Here is a 5,525-nt window from a genome sequence, read left to right on the forward strand (position 1 = left end):
TTAAACTTATATCTAGTAAATGATTATCTTGTGCATGTCAAAGATTTTCAGAAAAACGTTGAGACAAGGTTAGATATATGAGATCACCTTGCAACAATATTTTTATACAGTTATAAACTGGAACTCTGTGTATATTATACATGTCAGAGGGTTTCAAATATTGTGAAAAGTATATATGTGTATATATATATATACTGAATATTTTGCGACTTGTTCGCGTTAAGACATCAGCTTGGTTCATTTTTTCTTGACCAAGACTTTCATAAGTACTATGAGAATGCTCATATATTGTTAATTATTATACATATTATTTCGGTGGGCTTGTTGCTCACCCTTGCTTTCTTCTTTCATCACACAACAACAGATAGAAAAGATGAACAGGACCAAGCTTCCAATTCGCAAGCGGTTAGGAAATGTTCTGCAGTTTTCTGGAAGCGTTGATGCCGCTGTAGCTGAGGTAGAAATTACCAATAGGCTAGGCTTTCAACTTCCAATGTACCAGACTTATGTATCTATATGAATTGTAATAATGGCAAAGAAATGTAAATTTATTCAGAAACCCTTTTAAGGTGTAACGGTTTATAATTGTGGAATAAAATGACTTGTGTTATTTTTGGTATTCATCTTTGAGACTATAACTTGTGGTGTGTGTGTGTATATTGTGGGGTCACAATACTCAGTAGTTGGTTGACTGTTAAGATTAAGTATTGATAAGGGAAATGGAACTCGTGATAACCCGAGTCCCCGACCCCAGATTTGGGGGTGTTACAGAAATGGTATCAGAGCTAAGCGTTATAAACCTCAGAGATGATGTGGCGTTATGATAATAAGTTCACTAAGATAATAAGAACTTTTTCCAAGTTCATAGTCGGGCTACCTAATGTAGTACTGACAGTTAAAACCCTTATGGGAACGCTTATAAATATCGTGGTAGTAACATAGTTCGTTCTCGTATAGGGCAGCGGGGCACCGAACCCTAAGGTTCAGGAGCATCAGCATGAGGATGTTTTATTACATATTGGAGATCAAATTGTGAATCCAATAGAGTACCCTAACGAGGGACCGGATGAGATTCATATTGAGAATGTTGCGGTTGAGGATGTTATCCCAGAAGGGATTGTTGCTGAGGAGGATCTCGTGGAAGATCCTGACAAGAATGAAGAGAGAACCGCTGAGCAATTGATTACCGTAGTCAGGGCGACTACCAGAGCTAGAATGGACGCGAGGGTGGCACTAGAGGATGAAGAATTACCAAGGGCACAAAGGATAATGAGGGTAGAAGGAGTGGGGCCTTCCACGGCACCAATTATACCAATGTCAGACCCTCTTCCAGAGGTTCCTGTAGACATCCATGAGGTTCCACCAATTCATGTTCCCTCCCCTGTACAGAGCCCAGCACCTACTGAGGAAATGCCACCTTTATCTCATGCACCATTGTCACCTAATACCGTGCTTGGTTATCCATTTGGATCTCTTGGGTCTACACCACCTGCACCCCATGGACTGCTAGATGCTACCACTCAGGCTTCTCTTATCGCCGATTATTATATGATTTTGGGTGGCCTGTCTGAGGCCCATAATGTTAGGAGTGATCTGTTGGATCGACTTACTGCACTGAGGATTGAGGGCGGGGTACTTCCGGCAGGACTAGCTTATAGCATGGAAATGATTGAGGCTACCACCCGTGTTACAGCTAGAGGCCATCTTGAGGGTCAGATTGATCCAGCTGTACTTGCAACTATCTTAGACCTCATCACCGCTTTAATGGAGCAGGTTAGGGATTTCGTGCGTGCCCGCATTTCTTGATCCATATTGTGTGCAGAGTCTGAGCAATCTGACAAGGATTTCATGCAGCACCGCTTTTGGAGGATTAGCCTAAGTTATGAATGATTAGTTTTAATGACTAGATGATTATCTATGGTAGTAGTTTTGGGATAGAAGCGATCAGCTCAAATGATGTAATTCTCTTTAATGTGTTTAGTTGTTGTACCCTCGAATAAATGGTTAAGTATATATTCGTTAATTTCAGTTCAGATCAGTTTGTTTGTGATAAGTTCATATTGTTAATTGCGCTATGAACACTTAAGAAAGTGTCATGAAGTTTATAGAACTTGAGAATTCATAATTTGCAATCATGCAAGGACTGAACGAGGGAAAGGTTTAAGCAAAGTAAGTAAGACAAATATCCAGAGATTCTCAAAAAATTTCCAAATATTATGCCCCCACGAGGAATAAGATTAGGGGCAAATCTTGAATGTGATAATCAAGGAGGTCGTAAATAAGATATAAGGAACCCAGAATATAATGAAGTGGAAAATGAGGATTTTAAATTAAAAGATGACCCCAATTATAGGGAGTAGGAAGAAATATTTAGACTGAGAAAACAGAAGTCGAGCAAGATAGGAAGAACCAGGATGGTACTCCTATTGGGCAATCCATGGACCTGCCTAAAACAAAACTTATACTTTTACCCCTAACCACCACCTTGAGAAAACAATGTGGTGTGAAATTCTTTCACGACCTTTAAGTCGCTAAGCTCTCAGAGTTCCAAGCAAAATAGCTGACCCAGTGGAGGCAAGAGCCTGGCTAAAGGAAATACAGGAATCATTTGAGATTCTAAATGATTGACGAATCATAAAAGACTATTTATGTCACTTACCCTCCTAAGAGAGAGACCAACCACTGGTGAAAGACCAAGAAAGGCACGGAGCAAGAGGTTATGATAAACTGATTAAAGTTCAGTCAATTATTTTCGAGAAAGTAAATCCCAAGGTTATGGAGATAGTGTAAAAGCTTTAAGAGCCAGAACAAAGGCGGACGAATATGATGAATTATGAATCTAAGATTGTAAAAGTTGTCAAGATTCGTCTGGAAGACAAGAATCCCAGAACGACGTGTTGTTTGAAGTCAATGATTAGTGGGTTCATGAAATGATTGTAAGAGAAAGGAAAATAAAAAGAAACTGAAATGGAAAGGAGCATAAAGGCAATAGAGTTTGAGGAATGATAAGGGAGTTGGGTATTTGGAAACCCTAAAGACTCGTAGTAATAGAAATAGAAAAGTATATGATCGTCAGGATGAGGATGATTCACCATGAGTTAAAGTTGATGGTCGAAGGCATAAGAGATATATATATTGTACCCTCTTTAAGTTGGAAGGATTCGAGGAAACCTTGTGATAGTTCGAAGGATAAATAATGAGACGCGGATAGACTGAGGAGACAAGAAAGTAAGAAATTAGGAAAATTGGATGAAGGAAGTTGTAATAACCCCAATTTTTGGAAATTTTTGAAACCCTTATGAATAGTGATTTTGCAGATTATGCTGAATAAGAAAACTTTTCATGTCACACTTTGTAGGGGTTGTTTTATTGTTATTCTGAGATCTTATTAGTACTCTATATGGTATATAAGTGTATGTAAAGATCGTCAGAATCCAAATTCGAACACTTTGATTTTTCCCGAAAATCCACCAGATACCGAAAGAATTGAGTATAAGGTAACATGATTAAAAGGATTTAAATTCAAGGATTATAAGAGAGGAACATAAAAGGAATATAAAATATTGAGAAAGGTTTAAGGGAACCCAAGTAATAAGATCTCGGATATGATCCCTCAAACGATAAACGAAAACGAAAGTTAAGCGAACCGTATAACAGATCAGTGGTCATTAGCCAAATAATTAAAAGCTAATCAAAGAGATTAGTGGGGACGATGTCATCAAACCAATGAGAAGAGGACAAAGGAGGGAGGGTGACATCACATGGTGACATAAGCATGACCAAGCAAGTGTGTTGTTGGATGATTGTGAGCCACACAATATTTACCATGGTAACAACCTAATTAACAAGCAAAACAAACACAAAAATCAAAAGCAACCAAAACAAAAACATTTTCTTCTTCCCCCACTCTTTGCTCTAGGCTTTTCCATGAAAATCAAAGGAGAAAATTTCAAAAATCAAGCTACACACCTTCATAATTCAAGAGGTTTGTTTCTTTAGCTTCCATAATTCATAACTAAGATGAGCCATAAGTTTAAGCTCAAGATTCCATGTTTAACATAGCTAATCAATTCATCAAAGTTCTTGGTGAATAGTGTTTTCAAGAAACTAACTTTGTGTTTTCTTATGTTTTCTTCAAGATCCAAGCTTAGTAAAGATAGTTAGTGGTTATTTAAGGCTTCCTAAGTGATTCTCCACTCTCCAAGGAAGGTATAACCCCTCCAAACCCTAACTTTACTTTGAGTATTAGGTTTGGTTTTTTTTGTTATAGTTCATGAGAGCATGATTCTTGTATGTTTAGAGTTTGGATGGAATTATAATGATTTTGGGTTATAAATCTTGGTTGTTGGTTGATGACCCTTAAGTAAAATTAGTAGCTCTTGTTTGAGATTGAATAAGTTGGAAAAATCATGAGGTTATGGACTGAGTAAGTAAGGTTTGGATGAAGTTTGGTGGTATTGGTGGTTATGGGTTGATTTGTGGTTGATTGTGGTTGATTGGAGTAGTTTAAAATTTGGTAATCGCGTAAACATAGCCGTCGTAATGTCCGATTTACTTTAAGACTGTTTTGTTCTTAACAATCAGGACCTGTGAACTCACTGTTAGGTTTTGACCATTTCCATGATTAGATAGTTCATGTTACGAGCTTCGTTTTGATATGTAGTTCGTTTGATTCCGATGTACGGTTTAGGAGAAACGACCGTTTTAAGTAACGGCGTTTCGTGAGCGAACCATTACCCCTCGCCTTACTTTGAAACCATGGTTAAGGACCTTAAATGACTAATTGGGGTATGAAACATTTATGTAAAGTGGATTAGGCAGTTGGTAAGGTACTCGCGAAAGAATCGCCTTAAAACTCGTAATGGTTAATTTATTAAAAATGGTGGAGCCGAGGATACTCGAGCGACTTAAGAGAATCATTAAGCGCAAAGCGAGCGTTAGAGTCTAAATTGGTTAAAGTATAGATTTATAAGTGACTTTGGTTTAATTCCAACTTATATGTTCTTTATAGGTTACCAGACTCGTCCCAAACCATTTATAACCCCCAGTCGCTCTGGCAAGTTTTCTACCCGTTATACCGTTGTTGTGATGTATCTATCTATATGCATTATCTTGTGATAAGTGCATGATTATTATTAGCAAATTCTTGCGATATATTGGAGCATGTTGATATGATATATATGCATGCCTGTTTCGTATTCTTGATTTATATATCTGTTGGTTCAAATGCTTATTAGTTGCATAATACCTATGCTAGAGATAAGCAGTAGTTGCGTATACCCTGAGTGTAGGGGACCCAAAGGTGAACCCTTTTCTAAAACCGGGAGTAGATGTTCCTGAGTATATTATATATATATATTTATATATATATATATATATTGATGTAGTTTTCAAAACTATTAATCGAATAAGGTTTATTCGATAACTTTATATTATTTAATGAATATTATTTCGAATATTCATTCGGGGGCTTATGACTTCTTTTATTTTATTTAATGAATATTATTTCGAATATTCATTCGGGG

This window comes from Apium graveolens, chromosome 6, assembly GCF_009905375.1.
Source record: "Apium graveolens cultivar Ventura chromosome 6, ASM990537v1, whole genome shotgun sequence".
NCBI lineage: Eukaryota > Viridiplantae > Streptophyta > Magnoliopsida > Apiales > Apiaceae > Apium > Apium graveolens.